This window comes from Erithacus rubecula, assembly GCF_903797595.1.
Source record: "Erithacus rubecula genome assembly, chromosome: 4".
NCBI lineage: Eukaryota > Metazoa > Chordata > Aves > Passeriformes > Muscicapidae > Erithacus > Erithacus rubecula.
In genome coordinates, this window is record NC_136686.1 from 38,510,261 (window position 1) to 38,533,220 (window position 22,960).

At 39.8% G+C, this 22,960-nt stretch overlaps 1 protein-coding gene across 4 annotated transcripts in view; it reads left to right on the forward strand.

Moving 5' to 3' along the window:
* Positions 1-11,934: 11,934 nt before the first annotated feature.
* TAFA2 (TAFA chemokine like family member 2) overlaps positions 11,935-22,960 on the forward strand; it is a 177,731-nt gene continuing 166,705 nt past the window's right edge. For 2 of the 4 annotated variants that reach the window (XM_079304627.1, XM_079304623.1), the window contains exon 1: positions 11,946-12,765. The gene's annotated coding sequence lies outside the window, so the exon portion shown is untranslated. Of the gene's footprint in view, positions 12,766-22,960 lie in introns of all 4 variants that reach the window. The other 2 variants (XM_079304626.1, XM_079304625.1) reach the window with 2 other exon arrangements.

Sequence of the window (22,960 nt, forward strand, 5' to 3'; positions counted from 1 at the left end):
TGAATATGAAGGGACACATTTTTTACATTTTAGAGAACTTCGCTTGTTTGTATTTCAGTGCAAGAGAGTGCTTTGGCTGAAGGGGTTGGCTGTGCACAGGAAGGTGTGCTATTCTTGCAGGACCCACCAGAGTGATATGAGACTATTACAGTAAAGTTTCACTGGATACATTTTTATCTCTGGAGATGTCATTTTCAGTGCATTAACCTTGTAGGCCTCACAGAAAGTCTATTCTGTTTGGGGTGATCTTTGTGAATATATAGGAAAATACCTGGTGTGAAAAGCTGCTTGAGGCTAGAAGCAATTAAACTGAAGATGAGGCTGTGGTTTCTTTAAACTAAATGTGTGTTGAGACTTTTGTCATTCACACTTCTGCATCCTGGTCCTTTTGGTAGGATTCTGTATGACATTATTTTCTTCTGAGAAAATGGTACATTTCCATCTCCCCAGCTATTTCCTCCTGTTATTGATTCAAGCAGGAATACTGGAATGTGATCTTCCATGATCTGCCCAGGATACACACCCAAACTTCAATTAGATTTAGCTGGATCCAACAGCCTACAGAATTACAGTCATTTGCTTGGCAGAACTCAGTGTTGTTTATATTCAAGAAAATACCTGAAGATCTGGATTTCCATACACTAGAAAACCACTGTAACTTGTGTGCATTGAGTTTGGACTGGATGAGATAGCTTAACTTTTTACACTTCTAGGAAAAAAAAACATTTTTCTTGACCGCTTGTTCTTCCCTCCTGATCTGTGAATAGCCCAGGAGTCTTTCTGTTTGTGCTGGAAAGCCTCTTTCCATCATTTCTTGTCCACCAGTTTGTCTCTTTTAGGGCCTCTGAGGGCAAGTGGGAAAACTGCTTTTACACTCCAGAAACAATTCAACTTGGTCTGACTTTTCTTTAGAATAAGCTGGATATGCATTTGGAGACTAGTATAAGCACTTTAAAAATATTGCCTCATGATAAAACTATGACATTAAAATTTCATATATTCTGTCAGTGGTTCTATTGATTCAGATGTCTCCATAAATTGACTCATTGGCCTAAAAAGGTGTAATGAGAGTTTGTGTTGCCCTTGATAATACAGGAGAGGAGGAAAAATGAAGAACAAGCTTACCATCACAGATAGAGCTTGCACTGGGACAGGGATGTCAGGGTGGAGGTGAGCTGGGTAAGCATGAGCTGTGACAGCATGCAAAGGGGTGAAGAGAAGGCTTTTATTGGCTTGTGTTGATATGACATTGTTTTTAAAACGTCACCAAAACCCATAACTCATAACCAGCACACCCAAAACTAACTCCAGAAAATTAATAAAGTGTATGGACTTTGATTTTGAGCATTTGTCATCATCATTCTCAAACTTGTTTCCACTAAGAGTAAATTGGCTTGCACTTACCTATATGTGCAATTTCCAGGTGTACCATTAAGAAAATTTGCTTACTATGACTACCACAACTGCACTAGTAATCGTACAGTTGTGTTACCAGATGCTGAAATGGCTCTTAATCAGTCTGCTGAGGATGATATTTTAAATGTGAAAGTGATAAAATTTACCATTTCAGTCTTGTCAAAGTTTAGTTTCTTATTTAGCTACATCCTAAATTTTCACAGAACTGACCCATCTCTGTAAAAATAGCTCAAAAGGGATCATTGTTGTAGATGAACATAGATGAGCCCACATGACTATTATTCACGCTTCATAAAAATTCTATTTAATTTTTAAAATCTGTTGTTATATGTTTATGATGCAATATAATCTCATGTCAGGAAGGATAACTAACCATTATAATACAACAAGAAGCAACTTCACAATATAAAGGTATTAATTTAAGGGACTTAATTTAAACAATAGCTAATAAAATCCAACTAATTTTATGTAGCTATTAAAAGATAGACTAATCAAAGCTTAAAAATATGATAGATTAATAAAGCTCATTAATTTGGCATTGTAAAAACACATATAATCAAAAGAGCTGGAATAAGCACAAACTTGCATTATTAGAAAAGTGCCAGGCATTTAATCTTATTCTCCCTGAGATCATTGTAGAAATTCAGAGTAACTTCAGCTGGAAGTCACAGGACACCAGTAGAAGGTAAATCTGCTTTCTCTCACTGTTATCAATGATACCTGCTTGGATGTGCTGGAGGGATGTGGAAATGATGTACAGGATAGCATTTCATGCTACCTACTCTCTGTTCTGGAAAGAAGGAAAAAACAAGGGAGAAGAGGTAACCTAGTAACATGTGACCACAGGAACAGGGTTTTAAAGCAAAGATTGATGGTAAATCAGACACATTTATGTATATTCTATAAATTCATAATCTGCAGGGAAAATGAGGAATCATCAGAATACTTAATGGAACATTTAAATTGCCAGTGAAATTTCAGGTGTTTAAGTAATTCTAGCAGAGTTACACTGTGAAATAAATGACCTCATTAATCTGAGTCTTTAATAGATTAAGCTGTCCTTGCATTTCCTTTTGCTAGGTTTCCTATAGACGAAAGCCTTGTGCATTTTGGAGCCCCATGTGATTTCAACAAAATTTGAGAGATGGGTAGTAGTCTTAAATTTATGCAATTCCATTAAGGATGGATGCCTGAGAAGAAAAGAAAAAAGCCACAGAAAGATGTTTCAGCATCTCTCTGAAAATCTGTCCCTTGGGATCACCATTAAACAAAAAAAAGGCAAAGATTTGAAGTTTCACAGCATAGGAAAAGCTTCAATAAACCATGAGATAAAATCCATAAAAAACGAGACTTCATTAGTTCCAGAGCTCACAGAACTTGTTATGATTCAGCTTGTTTAGCAACTTCAAATTCTAGACAACTTTTTTCTTGCATATGTGACGTGAAGCTTAACAAGGTATTGGATCTTCTGTATCTGTGTAAGGCTCCAATGAAACAAAAAATCCCCAAGCCAGTGTTCCCTTAATGATTTTCTTTCTGTGTGATTATGCATATGTGTGCCAGGAGAGAAGGAGTGGGGAAGGCAGGCAGAGGAAGCATTAAAGGACCGAAATGTCGTTTTCAGGATTTGGTGAGGCGGTGTGTTATCTGCGTTCTGCCTTCTGACATCTGCTGGCAAAACCTCTCCATTGCAGTGCTTGCTCTGAATTTTTCGGAAATCCCTCCCCCAGAACTCGATGGGATTCTCTGACATTTGTGGGTGTTTGATGGCACTGAAAACCAGGGTACTTGTGGATAAGGAGGTAATTCTGGTGGCTGTCAGGAGCAACAGATATGCCATGAAGCTTAAAGTGGGAGGAAAGCGAAGAAGATTGATATCGTGGGTTTATCACGTTAGCAGCAGCATCTCTGTATCTCGGGCTATGCCTTCTGTGTAGAGCAGAGACATCTGAGATGCCTCTGAACTGCTTGGAAAAGCCAATGTTTCCACATCAAGCTCTAAGCGCTGAACTTGCTTCCAGATGCCCAATGCCAGCGCACCTGTCTGACACTGCAGTGTCCCCCAGTCACAAGTAAAAATGCTAATTTTGCTCATTGTGATTACTGAATTTCAGGACCACAGTGCACACAGAAAAGACTGGTCTTAAAATAAATTTTTAGAAGAAAATTAGAAGAAAATCATTGGTCAGAATGAAGATGTCAAAATTATGTTCATGACCATTCAAGATATTTGCCCAAGGATCTAAAACTCCCTCCTTGCTTATCGTCCTTAGACTATATTTGGGCTGCATTTTGGAAAATGAGAATTACACACATCCAAGATCAATCCAAGATGTTTATGCTATGATTATCGTGCCCTGTGGGTGAGAAAGAAATGGAAATTTGAACTGACTTGCTATGTGAGACAATCTGGCAGGTGGTGAAGTTTGACAACTTGGCCAGAAGTGAGGCATTCAGTCCCTCAGGGTAAATGTTTTGGCAGGATGATGAATGCCAGGCAGGGCAGGCATGTGCAGGAGTCGAGAGGTGTCATTTATGTCCATCCATAAGTGACTGTTTAGCATGGGTTACAAGAAACTAATTTCACTTTGGTCAGGTGAGGGTGAACTTAATTCTAACACTGGAGAGAGGAACACATGAAGACTTCTGGGCACCACCACAGGATCACAGTGCTCTGCCCTCATGCAGTGCAAGGTCTGAAAAGGCTGTCTACTGCTACCTTCAAAAGAATCTGTCAATGAGACCCATAAAAGCAGAAAAATTCAAAGGCACACATCCTTTAGCTTTTCATGCCATGTGTGTGATGAAGGAGGAAAGGCTTGAGATGGAAGGCAAAGATCAGTCAGACTTTCTAGCCCTGCACATCCTAAGATCTAAAGGGCTGTAATTCTCTCTAGGTATATATAATTTTCTGCCATATTTACACAAGAGAAATTACTTATATTCAGACTATTAAATATGTAATCCATTAGCTCCACGTTTGTAATCTCATTGAAAGGTATAGCAACTCTAAATAAATAATGTAATCTTTTATATATATGGACTGGGTTTTTCTGGACTCTGTATTAATCAGAGGCATTTTTTTTCTGAATTGATAGCTGATTTTCTTCATCTGAGATGAAATGCTCTTTAGTTCTCTTCTCTAATAAAAAAAGAGAAGTGTTTCCTTTTGGTCATGCTTTTGGAAATATCTTGAAATCTGCAATTCAGAACATTTTAAAATGATCACATTCTATTCATGTTTTTGTCCCATCCTGCTCTCCACTGTTCACTTCCCCTCTTCAGATTAAGGCTGTTTTGGAATAAATGTGGTAATATTCTAAATAATAATTCTTATTTTGCTCTTGACTCTTGAAAAGCTCTACTCTGCCTGCACTTGGTATGCAGAATGATGATATAAAAATACATCTTTTTGCCTTACTATTGAAATATTATATAATGCAAAAGCTTCAACAACCTTTAGGCCATCTTGTAATGTTTTTTAATGCACATACACAAGCCTGAGTGCAATTTTTTCCTTTCTTTATTAAAACATAGATGGTTAAAACTTAGAGGAAGAAAGATTTAAATTCAGAAAGAAATACTGGGGAACAGAACAACTTAGTCCTATTTAATTATTTAATGCACTTTACCTTACGCTAGACTTATTTTCGGAAATTTGGATTATACTGTGTAAAAACTTAATTGTAACTATTAAATAAGGAAAAAATAACCCTGGTGACCCTTTGTTTTTCAGCAAACAACATATCTGACAATGCCTTCGTTTATCTCCAGCCTGGAAGGAACTGAGTTACTGGGCTAGTAAGTTTTGACACCTTTTTTACCAGAAATTGTGATGTTTGTTTTTGAAACAACACTGCACAGATTAGAAGATGCTGCATCATGCGATAATAAATGGCACCATAAATGTCTACAGTGAAGTCTAATCCTTTATGTAGATGAGATCACAAGTCTGCCAAAACATGTTGCCCTTGGTAAAGAGGTTTCAGACAAAAATGATTTGTTTTGTTTACTACTATTGGTCTGCCTAACCTCCTGTTTTCCCAAGATCTCATTTAATATAATTTAATTATGTAAACATAACTAATGAAAATAATTCAACACATATTTTTGAAAATAATTATATTTATTTTAAAATTGAATTTAAAATTTCATTAGGTAAGAAAGTCTGCTTTGTTTCCTATTTTGTCCATAATGTAATCTTTAATGTAAAATTGCAACTAAATGTACTTATAACCAAGGATAAAACATTGATTCATTTTGGATTTCTTTGTAGCATAACTGCAAGAGTTGGTGCTTTTTTGATACACAGGAAAATAGGAACTGTCATATAGTATGAGATTAAGAAAATGCATGCACTAATGACCTCTGTAGTATAGTAACCCAAATTTAGGCCAGATGTATGCAAACACTTGATTTCATTTGTTTGCTTGTCTTCCTTTCTCTGGATACCTGATTTAGTAGTTGTTTCTATTTCCTGTTTCAAGTCCCACAGATGCAGGTGGAGGGATGTGTTAGAAGAAAGTTTGTTGGCTTTTTGTAAAGAAAAAAGAAGGGAAAATAGCTGGTATTTTCCTCTGGAATAGTTTTCCCAAACATGTGAGCAATACTTACTCTATCTCAAATAAGAAGGTGGCGCTTAATATTCTTGTTATTTACAACTTTGCTGTGCAATAAAGCTCCATAGACACCCCAAGTATTTGGCCTGTGGACTTTTCCTCTTAGTATAAAAAAGCTCAGACCTGTTACTTATGAAATATATAATATAGGCAAGTCAATAATTGGTTACAAAGAAAATTTAAGACTGAATGCAAAAGGTGAAGAGGCCAGATAGTGTTCTAATTTTGATCTGAATTCTTCAGGTGGTTTTTTTTTTTTTTTTCTGCTTTTTGCAGGGATTACAGTCTAGATTAAAAAAGAAATGTAGAAGCCATGGCATAAATTATTACAACTCCTAGCATTTTTGTGCTTCATCCAGAGCAAGATTCAGAAGCTATACCTGGCAGGATAGGGTCTCAAATGCATAGATAAAGTAAGGTGCCTATAATGATACATAAAAGATCTAAAAAGTTCAGTAGTGACTTGTCAGGAGGTAGCAAATGAGAAATGAGAAGTGCAGGTTTTTAAATCTTTCACCTTTAGGGAGCTTAGGTGCTTTACAAAGTATAAGGAAGAAGCATCTTTGTATTTCAAAACAGCTACAGTTCTCACAGTCTGGGGGATTTACTATTTTTGATGACATAGCGTAAGACCTGATCACATAATATTCCATGGGGTAAGTCAGACAAACAGCATTCATCTGAGGGTTTCTTTGTGAGTTTGGGGGAGTAAAGTACCACTCCTGGTCCATCCAAGCAAAGTGGACATACAGTAGTCTGTGGGACCAGGTGTGTCCAAATGCCCTGAGGGAGTGGGCTAATAATATCATTATGAGACCACTCTCTAACATCTGCAAACGATCACGGTGACAGAAGAAGGTCCCAATTAATTGAAAAATTGTAAATATGTCCAATTTCAATAAGTGAAGGAGGAGGATGTGGGGAACTGCAGGTCATTTTGCAGGAAGATTATGGAGAAAATTCTCCTGGAAGTAATTTCCACACTCATGAAGGGTAAGGAGGTGATTTGGAATAGCCAATATGGATTTAATAGACACAAATTCTGCCTGACCAACAGAATGGCCTTCTACAATGAAATGTCTGTCTGTCTGGAGAAAAGCAGTGGGTGTTTATCTTGACTAGTTAGGCTTTTGACATGTTGTACCACAGCATCTTTATAGCCAAACTGGGCAGACCTGGGCTGGATGGATAGTTTAAAAAAATGGCTGCAGATTAATTGAACTGCAAGGCTGGAAGAGCAATAGCTGGTCACCTAGTGGCATTTCCCCATGTTCAGTACTGGAGCTAAACTACTGACAGTCCTCACCAACAACCTGGATGACAGTGGCAAACTGTCCCAGCAGGTGATACCAAAATGCCAGGAGCTGTCAATACACTGGAGGTCAAGGCTGCTGCTCAGAAGGCTGAAAACAGGCTGGAGAATTGAGCTCCCAGAAATCTCATGGCATTCAAAGACAAATGCAGGTGCAGCACCTGGGACAGAATAACCCCATGCATGGCACTAGCCCCAAGCTTGGCACTATCTAGCAAACATTCTTGCAGAAATATGCCTGGAGATGCTGGTGAACATGTCAAACAGGAGTCAGCCATGTGTCCTAGCAGTGGTGAAGGCATGACATATGAGAAAGCTGATAGCTGTGTTTGCTCAGGCCCTTTAAAGAAGAGAAAGGGGAGAAATTACTGCTGTACTCAACTGCAAAAGCATGGTTACAGGGCAAATGGAGCCAGAGGCTTCTTGGAAGTACATAGCAAAGCTGGGTCAACTAACACAAAAGGCAGAAAGAGAAATTCAAAGAAATTTATTTGGATGTAAGGAAGTGAAATCTTTCCAGTGAGGGAAAGGCTGGAAAAAGGGCAAAGAAAGTGGCAGGCACAGTCTTTGTCCTTGGAGGTGTCTGAAGTCACTGGACATAGACCTAAGCAAACTGATTTAACTTTGAAGTCAGCCTATGCATGACTGAGATTGGGATCTTCAGCCCAACCAGACTTCCAGAAATCCCTGCCAATGCATTTTCTTTCTGATTTCCATCATTTTCTCCTCTTGAATGAATGCAATAAAATCTTGCTTCCCAAATTACATCGAATATACATTTATCTGTGCATTGTTGGTTTTTCCCCCCTTTTTCTTTGTTTCTGTTGTTATTGTTTTTGTTATTGTTTTAATCTTAGAAGATGTCATTACCCTGCAAGCAACATTTATGTTAGCATGCATAAGGATACATGATTTATATCTTAGGAGAATGGTTTTAAATGGTAAAAACCCCAAACCATAGTGTTTATCTGTATAACTTACATGTTGTAGAAAAGGACTGGTTACTTCTGTTATTGTTTTGCAGTCAGTTTTTCCATTTTATGTGAAAGCTTTGAAAGATCAATGATGATTCCAGCATGCTAGTTAAAAACCTTTTTTCCTTCAAAATGCAATAACCAGCATGATGTTAGTAAATGCCTGTGGGAGACTTATTAAGGAACCCCGGAATAACTTTGCTCCATCACCTTTTTATTTCCATCAGCTTTTCAGGAGTCAATTACTTTTATTTTGTTATGTGAACATCTGAAATGTAGCAGAGATTTTAAAGGTGTTAAATTTGGAGGACCAGATTCTCACCTGTGATAAAAACATGATTATGTGTCTGTATCTGTACTCACATTGTAAAGGGGACTTGTGGGCAATGTTGGACTGCCTCAGCTCAAACAGTGTTGGGATGATAACCACAAATAGTTTAGAGCAGCTGACATTTGAGATCCTTGCTCCTTCTTCCCCAGCTTTATGGGATGGCAATAAAGGAATGCTGTAGGATGCTGGTGTACATCAGGCTCTATATCACTATATATGTCCTTACACTGAGGTATTCCTGGTGAGCACTGTGGTCTGAGCTGCTGCTTATGTGAAGCTCAATATTAATATAGTTTGAAAACCCAACCAAAATCCTAATCTTTAGGTACAAAATGAGAAACCAAGAACCTAACTGCTAAAATGAAAAGCAGTGCCAAAACTGGAACTTTTAGCTAGTTTAGATTACTAGCATGGTGAGTGGTGGGAGGGGAGGAGTCTCTTCAGATAGATGAAGAAGAAAAACTGTTGTTAGGTATTAATGAACAGTACTGACATTGGTATCAATTCTTAGAGACTAAATTTACATGTGGCTATCAAATTATAATTTTTTTTCCTCTATTTAGCAGCTCAGAACATGCATGCTTCTGAGTAAAATTAGTGTTCAAAAGATATACACACCAGATCCAGACATAACTAGTCACAAACAGGATTTAATTTCCTAATTTTTATGCTGTGCTATTCACTTTGAAATGGAATTGCTGTTGTTCCAAATACTACACTTGTTGCAAATGCCAATGCTTATTTTCATGTTTTATACTTGTCTTTTAGCATGTGGAAGAGACCTAAAAATTGATGAAAAGTAAGAAATAATGACACTAACTCAAAAATGAAACCAGTTGAAGGAATAAAGAGAGGACATTCATGTAATAATTGTGGTTCATAACTGCATTGTGTTCTAAGGCCACAGTATTCAGCTGGGGATTTTCTAGCCAGAAAGATATAAATACAGGCTGCATGAGACAAAGACTGCCAATCTGGTGTTTCCAGAAAATGGTAAATTTATTATATTGCACATGTGCAGCATGTACAAAGGCACCTTTGGAGATGAGTCAGACTTACCAAGTAAGCATCTGTAAAACCAGCTGCACTCTATAGTTGCAACAGATCGTTTCAGCTCTTCCCAGGAGTGTTGGCCATACTGTGAAAGCAAGCAGAGAAGCTTTCTGAAAGCATCTCTTTCAGGACATGCTTTCGTATGCATGGTGTCACACAAGCTGTGTGTGAGTACTGCAGATTTGTTCAGATTTTCAGGTGTTGTACAAAGAGATTTGGAACTGTTCATGCACAGCAGCATAATGACATAAACAAAGACTACATTTTTCAATATTTTCACTAACAAAATTCTTGGGTTTTAAAACAGGTCTGCTTACTTACTGCTTTGTCTGCTTCTTTTTCTTTGGTTGTTTGCATAGGACTTGTTTGTTCCAATATGGTAATAAGAGTTCTGTCTCTTCAGATGTATTTACCAGATTTCTGCCAGAGCAGGACACCAACATGAAACTACCAAGTATCCTCTGCTCTTAAAACATTTAGTCAACTTGAGTGTAATGGTACATGCGGGTAAAATAGGCATATGTGCTCCCATAGTAACAAGGTGTTTGACACATCTAAAGTGCAACATCCCCTGTAGTTGCATTTTAGCTGCTCTAGTTGTATTTTTGGTGTGCTTTCACTACTCTTAATAGAGTAGCAATACCTGTGGTCCTACACTGAGACAGGGAGCTGGAAAGATTAACCTTTCCACTATGTATTCAGGACCCCATTTATTTGGAATTGGTAGGGCAGGAGCATCCAACCCCTGTGGATCAACTTTAGTCTGGATCTATCTCTTTTCCTGAAATTGTGGTGCTGATAGCAACACAATCTTGGTTTTTTCCAGTTCCCTCTAAATTATTTTTTAGCTGTCTGCAAATCATGGTTACTGAATAGGGAAATTCTGAAGTTATTATATCAGCTTCCAATGAATCAGACAAGACCATATTTGTCTTTACAACCAGCTGCCTTTTAATTTGGCTGCAGTCAGCATCCGGCATGTACTGCAGTGCTTTCTGCAACAGTGCTTGTGACAGTCACATACCAGACTACTTTTAATTTGCCCTTTCAATACTAGTCTCTTTGTATTTTATCCTACAGCTGCATCACTTCATGCAGAGTAGTCAACATTAAGCCTTCATTTCACCTTTTTGGGTTTATTTTGACTACATGGATCTCTATGTCTACTTTAAAAAAAAACAGAATTCAAACATTCTACAGATGCTTGCTTGCATGGAAGAACTCTAGCATGGACAATAACATGAAATGAACTGTTTCACTTCCCTCTTCTGTTTCTGACAAAGTTGATTATGAACATCATGTAACATGTAGTAACAGTTGAGGACCGAGCAAAAGGTTCTTTTGTTACAACTGGCCATTATACTAGTGTATAGAATTACATAAAACTGCAACATATGATCAGGTATACCAGTACTTTTCAATGCTGCATACATTCATCCCTATTTAATCCAAGAGTGGACCAGAATTACAGGACCAAACTGAGGACTTTGATATCACCGTAACAAACGAGGTTTCTCTATCTCCTTTATAAGCTCTCTCCCCTCCACTTCTCTGCACCACCTTTTGAACGGCACAGAACACAGCAAAATAAATTACAAAACTCTGCTTTTAATTATCCTCACTCAGCAGCATTTCCTCTTATTAATCAATAGTCGTGGCAGACGACCACAACCCGCCACCCGTCTGTAAATCTGCCTTACAACAAACAAGAGTCCTTCAGCACCTGACCCGTGCTACCTGTCCCCTCTGCCTCTGGAGCGCAGGTACGCCGACCCAGCTCGCCGCCCCACCGCGCAGGGAAGAGGGGCCGGGCCGTGTCCTCGGCTCTCCCGCCGTGCGTGACTCCCTTCTCCCTCTGGAGGGAGACACAGTCCAGCGTTTGGCTGCCGCCGGCGCCGCCGCTCCCTCCTGCCCCTGCCCCTGCCCCTGCTCCGGCAGCCGCGCTCCCGTTCCCCGGGGCACCTGCCCGGCCCGGCCCGGCTGCTCCCTCTCTCCCGGCTGCTCCCTCCCCAGAGGCGCAGGGGTCCCGGGGGAGCGGCACAGCGGCCGCGGGGATCTCCCCGGCCACATGCGCCTGTGCGTAAACTTCACACCCCCGCCCCGCTGCTCGGAGCGGAGAGAAGGGAAGGGAGAGCTGCGCTGCGGAGCGGGCGGCGGAGAGAGGCGGCCCGAGCCCCGCTCCTCCGTCAGACAGAACGGCGGCCGCTGGGACCCGCTCTCTCATAAGGGCTGGGGAGGAGAACCGCGAGTGGCCGGATAAATACGGGGGAGGAGAAGGGCGTCTCTACCTCTCCCCACCTCCCTCCACCACCTCCCTCCACCTCCTCCCTCCCCCCCGCCGCGGAGGGCGCGCTTGGAGCTGCCTCTGTCTGTCCGGGCGCCCGGGGCGGCTCCGCGCCCTTCCGCGGTGCGGTGCGCGCAGGCTGGGCGCGGGAGGCTGCTGCTGCTGCTGAAGGTGAAGCTTCGCTCTCCAATTACTTTTCCCAAGAGACAGAAGAAGGCAGCAGGAGGGGGAAGTCGTGCTGTGTGTGGAAGGCACACCAATCAGAGATGCTCTAACGGAGGGACTGCTGCAGGACGCGCCGGATTCTCCTCCTTCCTCTGCCGGCGGGGCTGAATCGGGACCACGCGCAGCTGGCGTCGGGGCCGGAGCCGTACTAAGCTGCAGGACTTCCCCATCTCCGCTTTTTCAATAGCTCAACAGTACTTCGTCCTCTTTATTATTATTATTTTTTAATACTCCGAAATCGTGCACAAGAAACACTCCAAGTCTTCCCTTCATTCGCAGTTACTTCACCCTTCCTCTAGCATCTCTTAGCCGGATTCCTGGTGTATTCCCAGAGAGGCCGGGGTGAGAGCCGGGCCCGCGGACGGCGGCTGCCCAGCCCGGCCGAGCCGAGCCGAGCGAGGGAGCGGAGCGCGGCACGGCGCCGCTCCATGCCCCGAGCGCTGGCGGGGCGCGGGGCGTGTGCCGGCGATGCCCGGGCGGTAAGGCTGGAGCTCCCCCCGGACGGGAGGCGGCCGATCGCTAGGCATTTCTAGCAAGAATCGGGACTGCAGGTAGGTGAGCGGAGCGCTCCAGGGTCGTGTGTCTGTCCGTGTGTCTGTCCGGCGGGAGATACCCTTCGCGGGCGGCGGAGACCCGCGGGCGGCGGGCGCAAGCGGCCGCGGCGGGGCCAGGTGTGATGTGCGGAGCGGCTGCCGCGGGCTGCGCCCTCCCGTTGCCCGAAAGTTGGACGAAGCTGGATGTAAAGGAGAGCTGCTTTGCCGTCCTTCTGCTGGGCACCTGGAGCAGCCGGCTCCAGCCTTTCGCCGGGCAATCCTCAAGGCTTTTGTTTTCCCTTTTAATTTTATTTGATTTTACTTAAAAGAGCAGCTCAACGAGTGGGGGGCGTGGGGAGCAGGGGAGCCCACCTGGTTTTCAACTTTTATGGAAAGGGTGGCCGCTAACTCTCAGGACCTTCGGGCACTTGGGGGTTACTCTGCCCGGACGCTTTATCTGCCGCTTTTCAAGAGGACTGCTGAAAGAGCGGGTAGTCGCTTTATGCATCCTCTAAAAACAAAACAAAAAACGATAAAGGGAAGATTCCTGGCTCGATTTCTCGCTATGTGTAGTGCTCTTCAAGTTGTGGATATATGGCATGAAACATACCTTGTCTATCCACGTTGCTTACTTGGCATCTCAGTGAGCTTATTTGCCTACTAAATATATTGCAGGTTCTGTATACCACAGTGAGAGGGCTTTTCCCTTATTCCATCCCATGTCTAGTTTAGCAGGAGAAAGTTTTAAAATAACCTGCTTTATTCCTGTGGAGCTGTAGGATCGGAAACCAGGTTATCAATGCAAACAATAAATAGAAAGAGCTTGCGCTGCCCTGTTAGGAGTTGCCACGCATGGTTCTTGTGTATGTTTCATTCCTACGGGAGTTAAAGTCATTGCTTAAAGCATTTTGAATTACATGTGTAGTTACAGTTCTCTCTTTCCAGCTTTTGCGTGGAGCTTATCAGTATTTTTTTAAGTACCTCTGTTCTACTACCCTCCCCCCAGCAGACATTGGCTCAGTATTTAAAGAACCGTGCTTTGACTCCTGCAGAACTGTCAATTTAAATAATAAACATACTCAACTCCTATCTCTGAAAACCCCATAAAGGATTCCGGGTCGTAGGGTCTTTGCACCACAGTGGATACATTTAAATTACTATTGACTAAATGATAATTGTTATCTGGTTTCTCTGTCTTACCAACTAGTTTCAGTAGCACTCAGCCTACTGTATGTTTAACACTTCAAAGCTACTTTATGGGCTTATTTAAGACAAATTGAGAAATTAAGATTCTTTCCTGTAGTGTTGGGTACACACTCGAAACGTAGTTCAGTGATACTAGGAGGACAGCTTAGCTGAAGTTAGGAAAGAGCATACTAAGATATTTTTATCAGACTAGCAAAAGTTACAAGTTTCATTGTACTTTTTCAAAGTAATTGTGCTGTCATCTCACACTGATGCCTAAATTATTTTGTGAGTATATAATTAACAGTAATAAAGTAATTACTATAAATTTTACTACTAATATTTTATTTCACAGAGCTTATGCTGCTGAAGCAGTATTGAAAACCATGTGGGTTTTGTTTCACATAGTCCAAATTTCCAGTTATTCTTAGAAATGTAAACTACCTAAGTACCATAATTTCAATGGAAAGCTTTGCCCAGTTGATACTGCAAATCAGATTTACTACTTACTTGCATATTTTTTTGTACATAGAAGATCCTTAAAAAATGTGGCATCAATTTTAGATACACTGATGGTAGTGGGTAACTGAGATAAAATCTTGATTCTGTCTTGCTGTTTTAATCAGAGATGATGACTAAGCTGCCAGTATCTTTAATCATACTGGATACACGGGGTAACTTTTACCTGTCTCTTATGATCTGAGGGATCTCAGCTTTATGTGTAGATGCCTCTAGTGTACTTGATTATGCTGGTGGGGAATACATGAAGAACTTGTTTTGAATGAAAGTAAATAGATGTGTGTACAGATGGATATTGGAGATTGTTTTACTGGCAGGTTACAAAGTGATGATTCATCGAGCCCTATCTAGATTTACATAAAGCAAATAATACTTTACACTGAATTGTTGTGGCAGAGAAAAATGTAGCAGCCAAGAAGTTTCATAATTTCATCACAGATGATGACAGACTTGATAAAGGACATCTTTAAAAATACAGACAGTATGTTTTTGGTAAGCATGAAGTTTTTAATATCTGAGCATCTTCACACCCAAATTTATTGCTGTCTGTGTTGCTACTTACCAACCAGTGTAAAGCCTAAATAATGTACTAGGAAGATGTTGCATTTATTATGTTGTATGTTTTGCTTGCTATAAATAAATAATGCAACAGTGCTAACTAGTTATCTCACTGAAGGAAATCACTGACTTGGAAGACAGAAAAACACAATATCTAATACTCATCTACACAGAAATGTGATCACCATCTTGAAAAATTATTCTGAATGATACAACTATCAGATAGCAAGCGGTTCTATGCCTCTGTTTTATCTTCTGCAGGATTTTATTAGAAATGCTTCATTAAGTCACATTATTCTGCAGCTGTTTGCTCACTGAAAATTAAAATAAAAATCAGGAAATTTATCCAGCAAAGCAGTAATATTTCCTTTGTTAAGTACTGAAAGTTCAAATAAAACAAAATCCTTTAGTATCAGTGTGCCAGAAGCACTGAGTACATCCTGGTTTTGTGATGTATGGATGGCATTTACAGATGCAATTCATCAATGTATTTATTAGTCAAATGTCATCAAACAAAGAAGATAAATGGCAGTAAACAAAGACTGCATGGTAATACAGAGGCTAAAGCAACAGTAGACCCTACAATCTAATTAATTAATGTTCAGTTTCATATTTCCAGTCTGTATTTAAACATCTCATTTAAATGTCTTTCATAATTTCTCTATTGCGTGTCCAAGTAATTCAGGTAGCAATAGCTTTTTATTGGCAAATACATTCTTCATTTACTTTTTGAAATGCTGCATTTTGGAGGCATTGAGGCAAAAGTTGTGTAAGGATGAATGTAACAGAAGGGTCCTATGGCAGCAGAACTGACTACTGACCTGTCCCTGTTCAGGACCATTTTTGTGTTGAGGGATATCCCCAGCTGATGTAGACTTCCATTGCTCCCTTGGAGTAGTTGCAGCTCTGACATTTTAAACCAGCTGGAGTATTTGCTCCATTATGCTTAGATCACTAAATTAAAGAGTGTATTTAGAAGGATTTTGCTTGTGCTTTTTTAATGTTTTAATTTTTTTTTTTTTTTTTAAAGCATGAGAAAACAATTGCATAGTATACTCATCTTCACATTGTAACCATGCACTTTCATATTTGAAATATTTTTTAAAAACACAAGTTCACTCTTAGGGCTGTTTCAACAGGAAATTTGGCTCAGTGATTTGGTTTTATAAACTGTTAATACTTACTTTGAAACACTTCTCCTTATGACTAACTTCATACATATAACATTCACCAGACATAGGAATGGATATTGAAACATCAACAGCAATGTTAATTTTTCCTGGTGACAGCTACAGAGCTATCTCCTTTTGCTCTTGGTAGAACTTGGGAAGATATTGGGGTTTATGCTTTCTTTCTTTATATAGCCAAGCCAGCCACTCTTGTTTGCCATATGTAGTGAGTTTTTTATCAAAAGAGATAACAAAATAATAATGGCCACCTAACATGTGTTTTCGTACTACTAGTGCAGATCAATCTCATTTTTAAGATAAACAATTCAAGGCATGCTCATATAGCTTCTTTCATGTTGTATGTTTTGAAAAACACTTTGGAGATAGAAAAGAGAAAGTAAAGACCTTATGCTTTACTAGTTATAGTAGTTAGTATAACTACTACCAGGTATGGCATGATGCTACATAGTTAGATAAAATGGAATGAAGTCACTGAAAAAAGCTTTCTTAGCTTTTTCTTCTGTCTGAATACATCAGTACAGTGATTTGTAGAATGCACTATAGCTGTAGCTGTTGCTTGAAGTAGCACTGGAAAATGTTTTGTATGGATTTGATCCTTTGTCATTACCCAAACACTTAGAGGAGAAGCTCCTATATGTTTTGTGGAAGAATGGAAGAATTGTTTATATAACTGCATATGTAAAAAGTTAGAAAATAATTTTTTTTGCTCATCTTTGAATCTTATCAAACCTCCTAATCTGTACTATGTTCATAGCTTGCATCTTCTAGTTTCCTCACTTCACATCTTGCTGATCTTGTAATATGAAACTTGAACACAGGTCTCTTGGCACCAGCTCAGTGTTGTGTACAGCCGCCTCAGCTGTGAGCATCCCTTTAACAATGCCAAGGGGAAAGCCATGATACAGGGTAGCACTCAGGTGAAAGCACACCTGGCTTTTTTTGACTCCTGGGTGTTTGGTAATCTTCTATGCCTATATCATAAATCGAAGCTAATGCTGCAGAGGGTGCTTTATACTGGCAAACTTCACAAGTAAATAATAAACAATCACAGTTCAACAAACCTAGCTGGTTGTATAAATAGCAAAATATTAATAAATTACTCGGTAAATATCAAACACTTAAAACAGATAAATTGTAAGTCTTGGTTGCATGCTGGCCTCTCTCTCTGTGGAATATTTCTTGCCTCCTTTGTTGCTATATTAAGGTCCAGTGTTTGAAGATGAGGTATTGGACCAGACAGACCACTGTCTTGATCCAATAAAGAAATTTCTTTCTTAAAATGCAAGGAGGCAGTATTGCAGTACTGCATATTTATTTTACTTACAAGAACCAAACTGCAATTGCTTAGTGTACTGCTTTTGCTTTATTTATCACTTTTAAAAACAGAATATAAAACATTTCTAAAATAAGTCTGTCAGTAACATGCAGTCTCACACCAGCTCTTTTAGAGACAGGAGCACAGACCTGACTAGTCTCTCACATTTGCAGTGATGATCTCGTATTGGATTTCTTCTACTCCCTCACTGCATTTTGTGCATCACATATTGGTAAGGCAGAGCTGTGGCCTCTGATCCATCTTGCTACAAAGCAGTCAGTTATGTAGGGTGTTCTTTCATATCTGTCTGGCAGGTTGTGTCATGGACGGGGGGGAGGATGTGGCTCCACCCTTGGGTCACCCAAATTTTCATGCTCATCTGAGCATCTTTATACAGAATAGTCTTCCTGGTTTCAGGTTGTCCTTGTCTTCCCCCTCTCCATGTGAAACTGTATATTAGAGAGCCTGTACCAAAGCCTTTGATGTGCAGTCATGCAGTTTTAGGATCGGTGCTGTGTTTGGCCTCGTGACTCTGCATTTGTGAGAGCTGTGAGTGCTGCATCCACACTATGAACTCTAGATCCCCTTTCAGTTGAGACTTTCACTGTTTGTTCCCCCCCTAAGATATCTGTTTGGCCTTTTGGATTCTAGGCTCAACCATGGTTTGTCACTGGCTGGTGTGTTATCACATTTAATGGCACTGCAAAGTCACAGAATGGCTGGATGGCTCTGAGGAAAGCTAATGTGTTTCTGTGCTATTTGTATGTCATAAACAGTTTGAAATGTGGATCTTTTCCAGTAAGGGATGAAAGTTCTGAAGCTCGTCTCATGGTTTATCTAAGATGAATTAGTAGTCTTAGTTCAGTTTGAACTGTAGAAGTGTCCAAGTCCCAAAAGTCATCACTGGGAGAAATTAGGATGTGTGTCTGCTGTGTTCAGAGTGGGACCAATCAAATTTATTATATGATTTAAGTATTTTCTGAAGTGAGCCTGAATAAATATTGCTAATTGCTTAGAGTGATCTGTACTGAAAGCATGTAGGTGGGGTGCTGTTTTGACAACTATGTTTGTGTCTGTATTCTGGATATGAATTTAAGACTTGAGCTTTATTTCAGTGGTTTACCACTCCTACACCTTTTATGAAGCTTTGATTCTGTTATATTCAGAAGAGGGACTATATAACAGCAAGTGAATTTCAGAAAGATTCCACAGGTATGTGGTTCCTCTGTATTATAGAGTTAGGGGCTACTATTACAATAATGTAAATTTTCAAATATGGTGTTATTGGAGTGGCACCAAAGTAAAATATCACTTTCTGACTAAATATATCAGTCTTTGGTATTTGTGCAGGAAATTAGGTCATGTTTAGAGCTGATTGCAAAACAAAGGATCTGTTTCAGCACCACTGAAAGAACAAAATACCCTCTCTGAGGTATATCCTCTCTTGAGACTGTTACCTGTGTGAATTTAGAGTAAAAAAATTCAGTCTATGCATTGCAACAAATAGGCTATTATTAAACAAGATGGGAAGTTTTATCTTATGACCTGGTAACAGCAGCAAATACAGAGAGATAAGTTCAGTTCTATGGGTTTACTGGAATCAAGACACAAGAAATATTGTATTTATATGCTAACATAACATGCCATAAATTTAGATATGGTATTATCAGTCAGTACACTGACATTTCTCATTATTATGATCCTACTTTTTTTTCTGTTCAATCTAGATTCACGAGGGATAAACATTGTGTTGGAATTAAAGCAATATTTAAAATGCATTACTGCCAAAGTGTCCGAACCTTCATAATGAAGGCATTACATTGGTATTTTGCAGTGGATGTTCAAATAAAGAAGTGGCCACAAATCCTGGGTGAGCTTCTGATTTAGGAATGTTGGAGGTTTTTTCCCTAATGCAGATTAATTTTTCCTTTATGGCAATGAGATTTTATTATTTTGTTTATAACCATTGTCATTGTGCTTGTTCTGGTTTAACCCCAGTAGGCAGCTCAGCCCACTCAACCACTTGCTCACTCCCTCACAGTGAGATGAGGGAGAGAATTGGAACAGTAACAGTGAGAAAACTTGAGGATTAAGACAGTGTAATAGGTAAGGCAAAAGCTGCACACAGAAGCAAAGCAAAACAAGGAATTCATTCAGCAGTTCTCATTGGCAGCAGGGGTGCAGCCTTCTCCAGAAGTGGGGCTCTGTCACGCACAGTGGTGACTTGTGGAATGTATGCCAATTCCTGCTTCTTCCCTGTAGCTTTATATGCTCAGCATGACCTCATGTGATATGAAATATCTCTTTGGCTATTTGGGGTCAGCAGTCCTGCACCTCCAATCTTTTCACTGGAGAAACAGAAAAAAGGCCTTGATACTGTCTAAGCACTGTTCATCAGTAACTAAACACATCTCTGTTATCAACACTGTTTTGGTAACAAATGTAAAACACAGCAACTTAGAAGCTACTATGAAGAATATTAGCTCTATTTCAGCCAAACCCAGTACAATCTCTACCACTTACTCTTACAATTTGCATCACACTTAGGTCTCATCTTGCCCAATATCTCTCATTAACCACCCCTTTTCCCTTCTCACTCTCTAATATATGCAAGTATTATTCCTTTAGATTTTGACACACCAGTGTATAATGTCCATAAAATGCCAGTTGGGTTCATCCAGTCCTTGACTTGGATTCTGTTTGTTATGGTGGTCACTCAGGAAAGGAGAGGTGGTTGTTGTGTGGAGTTACTGGGCACAAAAGCCAGCTCAGGTTGGGTCACTGCTGCATTTGCACTGGTTGTTGTAAGGCTTGTCCTCAACTGGTTTGGATGGTTCTTGTTGTGGTACTTACTGTAACATGTAACTCAAATCATGGGTTATGGCAATTAAATGTATTGCAGTCTCCATCCCTGGTCCCTTTGGACCAGGCCATAGAATTTTACATTGCAGTGAACTTCTCTGCTCGCCACTGCTTCAGCGTGGATCTGTCCATAGACCACAGCCTCTTCAGGGGTGTATCTGCTGCAGTGTGGATTAATCCACAGCTGTGGTCACTCTGAAGTGTGCTCACTGCTCTGGTGTGGCCTTTTCCTTGGACCACAGCCCCTTCAGGGCTGTACCTGCTGTGTTGTGGCCTTATCCATGGCCACTGTCACCTCAGGGTCACAAATGTGAATCACAATGAGATACTCTTAAGAAAGGTAACTATCCCAGCTAAAGCCAGTACATTGATAGAAGTATTTTTGGTGCTTGTATTCCACATTTTGTTTTACCACATGGATCAGCTTGTGACCAAAGCCTAACAACATAAGGGAATGTAACTCTGGGTAAATTTATTCCCCTTGTATCCTGCTTTTGCATCAGATGTGGTTCTGAGCCCGCAGCTAGCAGTTCTCTGCATTACCTTGGGCCTTTAGATGACTCTGTGAGGTTTCAGGCAGCTTGAGCCCTTCTGTCTGTGCAGGCTGGTGTGGCATGCACCTGTCTGTGTACATGCTGTGCATAGCTGCCTTCTCCCATTCTGATCATGTCTTCATCCCCTTGGGGAATTGTTGGGGTCACTGCTTATGGAAAATGTACTAGGAGAAAATTTAAGCCTAAATCAACTGTTCTGAGCTTCTTTCCTTTTGAGGCAGTGGTATAATGTTTTAGAGTTGAGGATTTTTTGACAGCTTAATAATTCTTAAGTATTTCAAATAGTCTTTGGATTTCCTCTGTTTTGTTGCATTAAAATATATTTGACACTGAGTAAATACATGCTTACTGTGTTTATTCATTGGAAGAGAAATTTTAAAATTGCTAATAATTCAACAAATTATTAAACATAAAATCCCTCTGTGAGAAAAATATTGACCCAGCGATTGCTATAGCTGCTTGAATACTCCAAGTCTCTTTAACATGACACCTTGTTCCCATTTCCATTTAGAAATTGAACACCCAATAATGACACTCATATTATCTCCTTCCTCATCATGCCTCAGCTGCTCATAACCTAACTTTTTCTCCTCTGGTTCTCCTTGCCCTTCCTTTTCTCTTCACTGTTCACCTCATCTGCATTGGTGTCATATGATCTTTCCGAATGTCAAGTAAATGCAGACTGCAGTCAGCACTACCAAATTGCTTTCCTGCCAGAAAAGTCTCTTTTCATGTGCATGACCCATCATCTCACAGTTAGCTGCAAGTCATTCTGATTCCCAAATTTACAATGTATTTTCTATTTAATGAGCTATTAGACATTATGTACTTTTTAACTTCATTTTTTTCTAACTAACTGAATTCCTCCTGATAATTATAGCTTTAGAAAGAAACAATTAATTTGAAACCAATTCTGCAACAGAAGTGGCATTATTTAGATAGCATTCCTCCATCTCCATGCACTAGGGATTATCTCATTAGGATTAATTTATATTTGGAAACTCCTAGAGATCACTATATCAGTCCAATATCCACCATGGTGTCATCAATAACATAGACAAGGCTGCTGCATATGCTCTTTTAATAAAACACAAAATGAAGGTAGATGGATGGCTGGCTGAGTAGTTAGTTTTTGCTTTGTCTAAATGAAAAAAAAAATAATTTATATACTTTCGTCACCCAGGAGAATGCTTTGAGTAAACCTGAATACAAATACAAATAATATTCCATATGTATTTGCAAAGATTTGGACATTTTTGAATTGGTATGTTATTCTCATATATTCTTTTGGTAATGATAATATTCTATTTTAATTTCTTAATTCTTCAAATTAAGTGGTTGTCTAATAAGGTGGTAAAAATTGCAGCTGACTCAGTTACAATGAAGGAGTGAGTTCAACATTTGTGCCTCACAGGTTCCCTTATATCTGTGTATTTATTCAATATAACAATATATACTAATGCAGGCTATATTATCCTGTTTTTGTCATTGTGATTGATTAGATATAGTTAATAGATACAAACTAAATGTATATGCAACCTACCAAAGGATCACCTTGTGGTAAATCCTAATAATCTTTCCATGAATTCTAATGTTTTTGTGTTTTGCTACTTGAGTTCCACTTAAGCAAAATATGGAGATGATTAATGGAAGGAAAGCTTACCTGTGACTCTGCCGTGGAAGTTGGTAAAAATGTCCCAGCTGCTGTAAAACAAAGTCCCTGATAGATTCCCTTGGTTGGTTGCATATCAGAGCTCTTCCCCCACTCTCACAGTTACTTTGTGGGAACAATATTGAAAATGCTCCTGCGAGGAAATTTCCTTTCTCTGAATCCTCAGGTGTTAAATGCAGATCCAAAATGAATACAAGATACATATAATTGAAAAATATGCTGAGAAGTTTTGGTATTATGTAGAATCCTTGTTGCTTTTGTAGCTGAAGGGTATATTGTGTATTCTCTTCTGTTTTGGATACTGTATGATCACAATTTACCTGTGCCTTATGCAGCCCTGCTTGAGAAAATAGCTAAT